Source organism: Cataglyphis hispanica, chromosome 12, assembly GCF_021464435.1.
Source record: "Cataglyphis hispanica isolate Lineage 1 chromosome 12, ULB_Chis1_1.0, whole genome shotgun sequence".
Lineage (NCBI taxonomy): Eukaryota > Metazoa > Arthropoda > Insecta > Hymenoptera > Formicidae > Cataglyphis > Cataglyphis hispanica.
Genome location: NC_065965.1, coordinates 7,086,740 through 7,100,541, shown reverse-complemented (window position 1 = coordinate 7,100,541; position 13,802 = coordinate 7,086,740). Strand labels below are relative to the sequence as shown.

At 30.6% G+C, this 13,802-nt stretch overlaps 1 protein-coding gene and 1 long non-coding RNA gene across 17 annotated transcripts in view; one reads left to right on the top strand and one right to left on the bottom strand.

Annotated features, from left to right (window-relative positions):
- Positions 1 to 4,629, bottom strand: part of LOC126853792 (uncharacterized) — a 52,557-nt gene extending 47,928 nt beyond the window's left edge. The window contains exon 1 of one of the 16 annotated variants that reach the window (XR_007687996.1): positions 4,606 to 4,629. This is a non-coding gene — a long non-coding RNA (uncharacterized LOC126853792). Of the gene's footprint in view, positions 1 to 4,418; positions 4,523 to 4,593 lie in introns of those variants that run through there. The other 15 variants (XR_007687997.1, XR_007687998.1, XR_007687999.1 and 12 more) reach the window with 15 other exon arrangements.
- The window catches only part of LOC126853767 (diuretic hormone receptor-like), a 46,661-nt gene continuing 33,151 nt past the window's right edge, over positions 293 to 13,802 (top strand). The window contains exons 1-2 of the mRNA XM_050599824.1: positions 293 to 437; positions 1,246 to 1,440. The gene's annotated coding sequence lies outside the window, so the exon portion shown is untranslated. The remainder of the gene's footprint in view (positions 438 to 1,245; positions 1,441 to 13,802) is intronic.

Below are 13,802 nucleotides of genomic sequence, written 5' to 3'. Positions count from 1 at the left end.
TACTTCTCTTTACGAGAAGAGTATATTAGATATACGTAAGATGGTACTTTATTGGTATAGTTAATATTTGACGGAGATAAAACTCTGGCGTGACCGTGATAAAGTATGTCGCTCGTAAACGGCATATATTACTAGAACGAACTGTGTGTTACAAGATAATGTGCATATTAAATTAGTGATTTCTTAACAGAGACCGAGATCGATACGATTTCGAGAAGGCGCGATATAAGCTCAATATTTTTTTATTATTATTATTATCATAAAATGTGAAAATTTCGCCATAATCGCCGCGAAAGGATTAGTTTCGTGTGATTAAAGTCAGAGTTATGTTTCACCAAAATTTCGTGTTCTTTTCTATTAAAAATTATTATTAAGCTTTTCTAATGAGCACGAAACAAAATATATTTTTTCTACACCCAGTTTATTATATATATAACGTAAGTATAAATTTTAAACGAATCATATCCCTCTGTTACTATTGATAATTTAAAAAAATTATAAAAAAGAAAATAATTGCGGTTTATATAATAATATTTAATTTACACTGTGACTCTCTCTCTCTCTCTCTCTCTCTCTCTCTCTCTCTCTTTCTCTCTTTACTTTTTTCGTTGAAGGCACATCTATAAATAGAATACAAATATATTTTCTCTTCTAAATAAAATATTATGATCTTTTTTAGAAATGGAGATTTTCTTTTTATTATTCTTTGTATAAAAATAAATATTGATGAAATAAGCTTTTCGAAAAGTGTGTTCTTTACAAGTTATTTTATTTTTATTATATATTCTGACGTAAAACATTAAATATCTCATAAATTTTCATTTATTTTGCTGTAATATTTTTATACACAGAGTAATAAAAAAAATTAATAATATTCTATTTTTGGAACATATACATCTGTGTATGTGTGTGTGTAGTCTATAAATGTTTTTTTTTTTTTAATACCATTATATTTTTTACATTAATATATAATTCAAAGGAGAGAACGTATCTTTACAATAATTAAAGCGATTCATGGGAATACAAAAAAGTAGAAGATAGAAAAGAGAACAAAAAAGAACACGAAAAGAAAAATACACATGCATAACGAAAAAAAAACAAACAGCTCTATTTATTAATATACTTAACGCATATATACGCGCGCGAAAGGCAGGAAGACTTGATTGGTTGATTGACAATGAGTGTTAGTGCACGCGCGAATTGCTCGTCAATCGACGATGTCAATTTTCTGTTTGAAATTTGCAGTTCCTCGCAGTCGGCATCGCGTCGTGTCGCGAATGGGGGGCAGGTGCCCTTTTTTGCCAGTTTTCAACGATCTTCTCCATGGTTCGATCAATGCTATGCGGATTTATGATTGCCGGAATTGCCTGTGTGTGTTCTTCGCTCTCTGATAAATCGTCGCGGGTGTTAAAGTGGTGAAGAAAATCAGCGATCGCAGAGGTGAGTGATAAGGAAAGGGTTTGCTTCGAAAGAAGCAAGGCGACGTAAATTTGCAAATTTAAAAAACTCTTGTGACTCTCGTGACTTATTGCACTGTATGATTATAATACAGAAGTGCTCTTTGCTTATTTCTCTAATTCTTCAAAGACTATAAAAATTATTAGGAATTATGTATGATTATTTTTTCCTCTGAAATTTTTATACTATTTTAAAATCAGATGTATGTCTAACTAATAATATTTTGCAAGAGAATATTTTTATTTTATTATAATCATATTTAAAATTTGATCGCTTTTTTCAAATTTAAGATTTGTAAATTTTAATACATTAAGATTTATAGATCGCGACATATATCATACGTTTTATATTTTATTGAAATTTATAATATTTAAGAAAACATTTTTTTTCTTTTTTTTTTTTTTTTTTTTCAAAAAAGTATCTTGTATTAATCATACAATGTACATATGTCATGGACAAGAGTGTATATTCTGTTTGCTCGTTACCGAGCAAAGGTTATCGAACATGCATATAAGGTCATTGAAATGAAATATTCTATCTTATTATTTGATAGAGATTAAATAATTTCACATGTAACGCACACATATAAACAAAATATGGTGTTTTAACGCAGTTTATTCATTCTTTTTTATTATTTTAATAATAAAATGTATGTGCTCATTTAATCTTAATATTGTAGTTTCGGAGATAAGCAAATCCTCTCGTCGATAATAATAGCTTCTTGTAAATTGTTAATCCAACAGGTGTACCACAAGGTTATCTCGTTGCTGAATATAGTTCACGTTACCAAATATTTATGGTTTTAATCGACTGTTTAGAATTATGTAGAAAAGTAAAGAAATATATATAATTAAATCAAAAAGTTAGAATTCTATTCGAGTGAAACTACGCGTTCAAGTCTATAATAATTAATAATTAATAATAAATTAACATTGAAATATATGACAAGGAAACATTCCGAGCTTTTATTTTATATCATTCTTAATCTGATTTAGAAACAAATAAATATGTAAAAAATAATATTAAAATGATATTAAAATAATTAGGAACGATTAAGACAAACTTAAAGATTTAAAAAAAAATGAATAATAATAATGATAAATCTAGCAAAGGATTTACCATTAATAAATTAAATACCAATCTAACTATTATTGTATATGCAAATATGTGTATGAGAAAAAGATTTAATATTATATGAGGCAGTCTATTGGGGCTGAAGATAAAAGATAATTGTTTTAATCTCAGAAATCATTGGCGGAATAACTTTTTGATATTTTGATACTTCAAAGTTTTCCACTTAAGTTTTTGTTAATCTCGATGGATTGAAGGATAACAAGTTCATTATATGCTTTCGAACAAATCTATTAAAAAGCACGGAAATGCGCATTGATTCACTTGTCGCTTATTCATTCTACGCGTTCTTGTGTTCATACATATATAACTAAGATATAAAATAAATTCAATCGGTCGTTTTCTTTCATTATTGGATAAGCTACGATGGAGAATTGACGCGAAATGAAACGTATCGTGAATACTAAACGTGAATAGTCGATAAGAGAAACTTGCTGTGTTTTCTATTTCAAATTCAAATGCCATTTTCGCAAAAGAAGACTAAATACATAAATAAATGAAGCAAGTTTTTCGCGAGAATTTTATTAGAAATAAAATCTGATTTTTAAACGAAAACCTAGTCTTGGAAACTTATGTACAAGCTCGCAGAGTAGATACGGTGACGATTTTGATAAAACATAGAATGTTTTAATTAAGACTTTCAGTCCTGTCTTATACGTGACTTTTCTTTACTGGAATCCTTTCTCCTTATGTATAACATTCAAAAATAATATAAATTGTGAATTTCTGGCTTTATATATAAACGGGACTTTAAACTATGCTTCATAAACTCATCTTGACGCAAAAAGAATCGAATTATCGATATTAAAAAAGATAATTTAAAATCACGCGATTATTCTACGTAAAGGCCGTTCATAAAAGAAGAAAACGCTTCCAAATCGTATTCATTGTCCTCGAGATTGCTCCCAATTAGAAGAAAGAATTATATTTTAGTGGGCGTGTGAAAAGACCATCGATCGCTTTTTTTATGAGCATCTTTAAGAATCTACTGCTTTCTCATTCATCTCCCTTATTTCAGGGCCGTTTCTATAAAGAAAAAACTCGGAAAAGCTCTTTCACGCATACTATCGTTTTTTTTTTTTGTAAAAAGAGAGTACAGATTGCGTTGCATCAATGAATAATCGATATAAAGTAAATATACAATGTGTCTCAAGATTAAACGAACAAAACTGCGTTAATAGATGGTCTATAAAAATAGATTAAAAAAGCACTATGTATGAAAAAATGAATCTAAAAATATGCTTTATTAAATGCTTAATTATAATGAAAAGAAAGTCAGATAATTTTATTTAACTTTTAATTTTAAAATATGTCTCTTTCTGTCTCTAACTTTTTCATATTTATGTTAAAGCTCTTTTATTCTTTTTATTATATATATTATTAATGTCAGTATTTTGAAATTAAAATATAATTCTTGTATTATTTTTACAATAATTATATATAATTTCATTTAATACAGCTGCAATAAAGAATTTTGATAATGTTTAATCTACATATCTCGCACACTATTCTTATTTGAAGTAATCTAATTAAAGTCACATTTCTCGCAATTACGCGTTTAATCTGTAATAAATTAATGCATAATTTAATTTACATACGTATACACCTTCCTACACGTTTGCACATGTGGCATTTCATGGGAGATGAATATTTCGAAATAATGCCAGGGGCTTGATCGAATCGACGGACAGAAATCGACGGTGAATGTGAATTCAACAAAGGTTTGACGGCGAATATCTCGAGCAAACGAAAATAAATAACGAACGATCAAACGCATACACACACACACACACACACACACACACACACACACACACACACACACATACGCACGCACGCACGCACGCACGCACGCACGCACGCACGCACGCACGCACGCACGCACGCACGCACGCACGCGCACGCACACACACACACACACACGCACACACACACGCACGCACGCGCACGCACGCACGCACGCACGCACGCACGCCCACGCACGCACACTACACACACACACACGCACGCACGCACGCACGCACGCACGCACGCACGCACGCACGCATCACGCATCGCACGCATCGCATCGCGACGCACGCGCGTGCGTGTGTGTGTGTGTGTGTAATATCGTTTCAAGCTTCCGTTGCTGTAATTTTGAATGCGCGTCAAACATCATATAGCCAATATCACATTGATAATCTTTTTATTATTCTTTTTATTCTTCTTTATAAGAATTTTTTTTTACATATAGAGACGTATTTTTTTTTAACTAAGGCAAATCTTAGGAATCAAGAAAAGACGATAAAATTTTTCAATTCATATCTTTTAGAAATTGTCATGGTTATATTTTACAATAAAAAACTTATGCTGTTGTAAATAATAAATATATTCTTTAGTAAGCAAAAAAGACATTAAATCAACATTTTATTAATGTCACGTATATTTTCTGAACATTTTAACATAACAGTCTATTAATATTTTAAAAAGATTACGTAATAATATAATAATTCCAAACAAAAATTGAGATAAATTTTGAAAAAAAATTTACAAAAATATTTGGAAAAAAAGGGCTCTTTGGAAATTGAAACGTTTGGTCATCGAAAAAACCGAGTCTACTCATTCATTTCGAAAGTCGACTATAGCTGCTGGCTCTCCTTTAATCTGCGTTACGTTTCGGTGAAGGATTATCTCGGATTTGAGATCATTCGTGTCTGTACAAAAGCCACGCCACGAAAATCGTTGTCGAAAAGGCGGAGATAGATAGAATTACGATTTTATCATAAACTAATAAAAAAGGTTCTTTTATTTAAAAAAAGATTGATTAAATATCCAAAATAAAATTTAGCGTAATTATATTTTTGACATATCGATTTTTGACATATCGATCTATTTTTAAATATAGTTTTTCAATAGATAGTTTTTTTTTTATATTAAAGTTAATAAGAAATAAACAAATGTTTGTTTTATATATATATATATATATATATATATATATATATATATATTATATAAATCTGTAAATTAAATCTTTTTTTGTAGAGTTTTTGCATTTTTTCAGACATATTAGTTTTAGAATTCTGGAAATGTAAATTTGTTATTAGATAAAGGAGGTATTTCTCCGTAGAGAGATAAAAGCTGAAACGCACACTATTTCCTTTAAGATTTCCATTCAGTCACTTTCAACGTCGCATGTATGCAGAATTAGATTAATTCAAAAGCGACGAGAGGGAAATATCTACCAACGTAGGGCTCAATAGAAAGAGATAAAGTTATGTGGATTAATGTTGATCAAAATATATTCGCGAATAATAATTTCAAATATCCAAGAATGTTTAGACTATTAGCCACAACTGTCTGTGTTATACGCAGTATTTAAAGACGTCTCGTATTTTTGTTTAATTATTTTCCATAGCGGAATTAGTTTCGACGTTACTAAAGTCTTCCTCAGCCAGAGAGAAGCAGTCTAATTTAATTGACGAGGATCTGAACAAAGGATGAAACAGTTTCACAAAGAGAATAATTAAACAAAATTGCAAGAAGTGTATTACTATATAACATAGACACTTACGCTAAATGCTCGTATTGGCTTATGAATACCTCCTTACTTGACTTTAACTTTTTTAAGAGAAAACTATTTCTACGAACTACTTCTAGAGCCAAAATTTATGTTTTTTTTGTCTGTTATCTTTAATTTTAAATGTAGGTATATATATAAATGTAATTTTGCTCTGCTGTACTGTTCACACTTTGTCCACATTTTTAACATAATAATCAAAAATATATTTATTTTTTATGTTTTGTGCAAAAATCTATCCATGCGAAAGATTTAGACAAAGTCAAAAATTGAAAAAATTTTCTAGAAATTATAATATATTTTCAAAATAAAATAAAATAAATATGCTCCTCTTTTCAAGAGTTCAAATGAGTATGCCTCTTTAACGCAGAAGTAATTTTCAATATTTTTCTAACCAAATATTTTACACAAACTTGAATCGTAAAACTGAACATTTTTCATTTTTATGATTTTATTTTGTTATTTATTCGCGTACTGATTGATTTATTTTACTTTGGATTGTGGAATATTCATTAAATCTCTGTACAGTGATATATGAGAGACATTTTCATTTTCATTGTGATATTCTCTGAAATAGAATATTTTAATATGTAGTTATATTTGAAGCAATTTAAGATATTTTTAATTCTAAAATATTTCTATAAAAAGTAGAGAATTAAAGCGTGGGAAAAAAGTTTTAAAATATAAGTATTATTTAAAAAGAAAAAGAAAATAAAAAAAAACTATATATGCATGTAATAAAAAATATGATAAATTTTTGCAAATAGAGATACTTTAAAAATAGAAATTTAATTTTATTCATATGAGTATTCATATGAGAATAATATGCGTAAGAGGCACATAAATAATACAGAATGTTTCAATTATTATAAATATTCGTTATAAATATCGAAATAGCGATATCAAAATAAATTTTTCGTAAAAGTAATACATTTTACATTTTCTAATTTCTTTTATAATAAAATCTCATGTTTAATTTTAGCTTGGATTTTAAATTATAATTTGCAGTTTATTTTTTTTAGTACATACGCGCGCGATTTTTTTCTCGTTTCATCAATTGGTGATTCAAACTATTTTGTAAGTTTATTAAAAAATTTAACACTGAATGCCAATTTTACATCCCATAGGGCGTCCTTAAATATTGTATTCTACATTTTTGTATCTTTATAAATTTTTCTGCATTACATTTTTTGCTACGTTGCGGCTAAAACGCGAAGATGGGTATATTCGGTCGGCGGATGTAAAAATTTAATCCGTTATAGTCTAGTTTCCGTTTTACGTGCGCAGTGAGCTAACTCAGGATAGTGCAATGGGTTATAAATTTGAAATCTTGAGTGTTACATAGGCAAGGTAGGTTGTAAATAGAACAATTTGTAGAGCCCGCCAATATGTTGTTTATTACAATTTGCTAACTTAATTAGAATCAGTACTGCATCAATACTCTTTATATTGACTTTAGTTAAGTATTTGTATAATTACAGTTATACAAATCTTCTTTCCCTGTTTACAAGATCGATATTTGATATGATATAAGATGATATCACTTGTTGAAGAATATAAAATTGACTTTCTGTCAAAACTTTATTGAATGCATTTTTTCAAATTCTTCTAGACTTAGATTCTTCCGTGCTATTTAAACAAACTTACATTGACAATGAGATTGAGGATTGCATTAATAATTTTGAGTGAATCCGGCTTCTATTAAAAAATATAATAGCTTTTTATTTCACAAATAAATAAATTAAAAAGAACCATTATCAAATTTGTTTAAAAATATTCATTTTTCATATCTATTATTTTGATTTTATATCAATCGCGGTCTCAGCTATTCAAGCGATCAACTGTGAATGGAATGACTGATAGACATGTAGCCGAGAACTTTGTTACTAATCCACAGATATTACTTGCGATAAAGAGGAAATTAATCTTCCATGCTGAAATGAAAAACGTGATATGAACGAATATTGACAAGATATATTAATTTGGGAGAGATTTTATAAAAACAGTGCGAGCTGCTTGATGCTTTTAAATATTGCATGAGATGCATATTTTTTATCTCTTAGATCTAGTATCTTAATCTCAAATTCGTTCGAGTCTATGCTTGCGTTGCTATTTTTGCAGAGCTCCTCTTTCATATTCAATATTTTGCTTTTTTGCAGCTCTTTATTCATGAGATACAACCAGAGTCATCAAATCATGATTTTACGCGAGAGAATAAGTCGAGAATGAAAAAGAAAAATTTTCTTGCGCAATCAGTGCTTGTGTATAGTGATCTTTTTTGAGTCGCTATTCCTCTCGGCGAGGTAGGGGGAGGGATTTTATGACAATCCCTTTGATGATCATATCGCGGACACAATGTAGCCGGAGCAGCGGAGAACTATCGCGAATGCAGTAGCGCATGCTCGTGTCCTCATCTTATCCTGTACTCGCGCCTGCTAGTAGCAGCTCAGTCATCACCGGCTCTAGGCACCACCGGTCTGGAAAATCCATATTAGAGTCACGAAGTCGCGAACATAGAGTATTGCCAGAATTATACTTGATATCGATAGTACTTTGGATTAAGTACTAAGGGAGCGATTCTTGAACAGCGAAATTCGGCCGTTTTATATAAGATTCTGCGCATATATATTCGTCATTTGCGATAACGAGTTCAATACAAATGATAATCCTCCTACGATGTTTCCCTTCGCTACGGGAAAACTCGACCCCTTAAAATATCCAACCATCCTTGACGTTCTATATATGTAAAATATATAAAAAAATTATGGGGTCGTATCAACTGGTCTGACAATACTGCGCGGACGCAGCCGCCGTAAAGTCGACTTCGCCGTCGGCGTCGTCGCGCAGAGTATCGGGGGTGGCCGGTAGTGGTCCTCGTCCTGGAACACGTGCCACCGGCTGGCAGTCGCGTGTCATCGCTGACCGGTAAATGATACAAAATTAGAAGCATTATTGTTCTTAAAAAGAATAAAGAAACGGGTCTACACCCACAATAACATAGAAAATAATATGTAAATAAATAATATGTAAAAGAAAGAGTAAAATCTGCAATAAAGGATATAACACTTTTTTCCGCGATGAAATACTCTCTTAATTTCGCGCTCGTGTTGCTGATACAATCAGTTGATATACATCGCACTTACTAATAGTGCGATGCAGTTACGTTGAACGAAGAATCGCCCCTCCCTCCCGTGAAACACGTACAAAGAATTCTTTACGAGATCATCGCCGAGGGTTGGCTAAGAATTGCTATTGGAAGCAATTATATTTGCGAATGTGAGATCGAGAGGTTTACCGTATAAAATACAGTTGACATAGTGCCGTTTGAAACCGCAACGTTTACAGTGCGGTTCTATCGTGGTGCAGCTACATTTCACGATTATCGCCCAACGAAACCGTTCGCCCGAAGGATTAAGGTGGTCATCATCGCACTCACGTAACGGTAGGATATTGAAAGCGATCCCAACAGCACGGATGAAAAATATTAGATGAAAAAAACTACATGCAAAAAAAAAAAACAGTATGCAGCTTTTTCCGTTTTACAAAATTATATTCTTTTTTATGAAATACGCGCGTACATGAAACATTTTTAAGAGAATTATTTATATGTAAATGTTGAAAAGAGATATTTGTTACACACATAATTTGTGATTAGAGAGCCTGACGAAAGAATGTCGTAAAATATCTTTGTTCCCCCCAAAAATGCAATTACAATACTTTTCATTGATGTCGATTAGTTTTCGCAAAAGGAATCATCTCCATACTATAACATATATAGTTTCGCATAGAACTGTTACATAACAATGTTTGCTGTTATATCGTGCAACTGTTGCAGCATCTGCATTTCACGCTCATTGTTCACTGCTAGAGGATTAGCTCTCTGTGTTTCTTGAAACAGATTCAGTATAATAATACGCCACAAAATTCTCCAAATATTCGCAATAGCAAATAACTGTATATATATAATAAATATATTTAAGAAGTCATTCTTAACATTCTTCTTGTAATGTTTACATAATTTTTAAAATGATAAAAAGTCGACTTTAATGTTATACTGATAACATTTTAGAGTTAAAAAAGAGAAGAAGTAAAATTAATCCGAATCGCAATGAATTAATGCGGCTCTAAAGTATATATATATATATATATCTTTCGTGAGTATAAGGCTTTTAGTATCATCGAATCGTACGATTTCAACGCGATTACATCGTAATGCGATTACTTTGCGTACACTGCTGGCATAAATAAATATTTTGCGATTCCTGCACTGTTTCTGCAAATTAAATTCAGCGCACGATGATTTGCAGCTGTTAATCCTCCGCATAGTTTTACATATATTGATGCAAAGAATTTTTATCTCAATTTTATTCAAGATTAATATACAGTTATATGCATTATATAATAAAGTCCATTATACTTGACATTAGCTTTAAGCGAAATTTAATTAATTCGAATCACCCCGAACAATGAATTAACATGTACGTACGCACGAGCGCGCGCGCGCATGAAATTTATTGATTAATTAACCCCATTGATTCGCCAATTATTTTTTCAACGCCATAATCCCTTTCGTTCTTCTCTTCTCGGATAATAAATTCGCCCGTGTGCATTTTTATAGACCCTTGAGAGCAACATCGAAAGGGTTAAATTGCCGATAAATCCTGTGCTGACTGCGTCGCGCAGTAATCGCTTTTAAATTAGCGATCCGGAACTCATTCCCAGAGTACGAAGTAACGCGTCTTGCGCGAAGATTAAGGAAGCCAAGAGAGGTTGACTATATCGTCTCAAGGATTAGGGAAGAATATGTACCTTCGTTATAGATAAAAAATTGTAAGATAGAGGACGCATATGAGTAAGTTATAGCTTCTAATGCAAGTTAAGCTACTTAAAAACTTATTTACAGAAAGAAAATTTAATTAAAATAAATTATTCGAAAATTTGATTAAAACAAATTGTTTTTCTTTAATTTCTGTAAGGCAGATTATCTATAGTTTTAAGATGTAAATCGTTGAATTGAAGAGAGAGAGAGAGAGAGAGAGAGAGAGAGAGAGAGAGAGAGAGAGAGAGAGAGAGAGAGAGTAGCAAAGACAGAGAAATTAATAAAAACATTTATAAAAAATATAAAATTATAACGTGATGATTGAATGTTTTATAGCATTAATATGTTTTACTTCTTTTACATGTATGTTTTCATTTGTCATTAATATAATTATTTATATATCTTTTATAATTTTATTAATTATTACATTATATATTTATAAAAATAATAAAATTATAGCATCATGATTTTATAAGTTTGATAACCATTTTTATCTCTTTTTTTATGTGTGTTTCGATATTTTTTATTCGAAAATAAAATAGCTGTGACAAAAAATTTACATTGCAATAACAAAATTTGGTATTGACAAATCTGGTCCATGTGCAAATTTTTCGTATTTTAAAAAATAAAAATTGTCTAAAAATGTACATATCAAAAATCTACGCTGTCTTATTGGAAATTTTTAAGCTCTTTTTTTCTCTCTCTTCATTCGTACTTATATATCTCATTTATTTCAAAATCGCGCGTTTCGTGATATCATGAATTTTCGAGGATCTTTTTATGAAAAAATTCAGCATTTTTCTCTGTTTTTCTCAAATATTATAATTTTTTAAATTAGAATTGTGAACGAATGGTATTTTCTCTTGTCAGATATGTTTTCTGCCAAGAAACCTCTTGTAACTCTTTCGAAACTTGTTGGAAGTTTCACGAAAACAAAATAGGTTTCTTCTCGATAAGGCTGATCTTATCTCGCTTTCGCGTTATAAATTTGTCATACCAGTTGACTGATATTTCTAAAAAAAGAACAGTTTATTTGCATTTTTTTATAGGAGGTTTTTTTTTTCTATTCTATCTAGAGTAAAAATAGAATGTTAAGTTTTTTATTGAAAATTAAAATAACTAATTATCTGAATTGATTAGAACGTTATATCTTTTTGCTGTTTTTCAAAGGCCCTCCTAATTGGTCCTAAATATATATTTTTGATCGGTTATATATTTAAGGATATCAAATTGGTTTTTTTCGAAAAAAACACCTGCGCGTCAGATGTATGTATTTTATGCCGTTTCCCAAGGGAGGAAGGTCAAACGACGAAGATCGGAAAAAAAGAGAAAAAATGAAATTGCCAACGAGTTCAATACTGATTCGTTCGGTAAACGAAATTTTCTCGAGGCCTCGCCGAGAGAGAATCATTGAGCTTTTGTCAATTAAACGTGAACGTTTGTTAACTTTTTACGACATCGTTCCGCTGCTAATTCTATCAGTCAATATCGCAAAAATATTAGTATTACAAATATACACTCATATATATATATATATATATATATATATATATATATATATATATATATATATATATATATATATATATATATATATATATAGTGTGTTGCAAATTAGAATATAAATTAGATTTATTGTACACATTAAATTTACCATGCATTTTCTAGGTATGAGAAGGCTTTAGTCACAGTAATCGTGTGAGAACTTAATAATTACTTCGGGGCATTCGATCACCCTGTAGGTGCTACCTTTGCCCTATATCTCTAGAATCACTATCCTGGAGTACCTGGAGAGAGGTACTTTACGGATAATGGGAGAATGCGTTGCCGCAGCTTCCTCAACACATAGCGAGTTACGTCTGTAGAAGTGACTATTGCTATTGTCGATCGATATTATTGATTTCGAGCATTCAAGAGCTTCAGCTTCGTCTAACAGTCCCATTCCGAAGTGGCATCTTCGTGAACTAACAGCTCCGTGCCTGGTGGATGATTGTAACCGTTTGATAGTCCGACCGTTTGTCACTCTAAGCGTCACTCTCGTACTTCAACGTAAGCGCAAGTTGAGAATTGCGGATACGCTAAATCAATATGTCGTTCAATAAATTTCCTTCTTAAAGGTGTAAAAAACAGAATTGTTTTTCGAACCGCGAAACCGATACTTAAGTGTCTTTATTTATTATCTTTGTTATAGAGATTATTTTGGATAAAATAATAGCGTAATAATATATATTTTTACTATTTTATATAAAATAATAATGTGACACTTAGTAATTTATAAATATGTCTAATAATGGCGTTATAAAAGTGAATATAAAATATTTGTGATTCTAAAATTTTGTGTATGTTAAAATATATTAAATGAGCTAAATGACCACGAAAGAAGATTTAAATTAATCATAAGAATTATATGACAAGGAAAAATTATATGGAATTATGCGTTTTATAATATCGTTTTTGTTTAAATGTTACTTGTTATACCATGTTCAACATTTCTACAAAAAGAAGGAGAAAGGAAGACTCGAGAGATCAACACGACCCTAGTTTAAGAGAGCGATTCAATGATCTTAAGAAAATACATGAAGGCTGACACCATTATTTTAAGCTTTTCTAAAAAAAAATGATATTTCGGGAAATTCTAAGATCTTTTACGTAGAATAGAGATCGTAGTTTTAATTTTTTTTTTTTTAAGAGCGCAGAAGATCTATCTTTTTTACTGAACATAAAAGAGATAATTACATGTCAAAAGAAAGAAGATGCCTTTTGACTCTTGGTTCATCTTTCAAAAATTAAGCATGTCGGCGGACAAAGGAATCGTCGAGGATTAAAATTTTTTAGTAA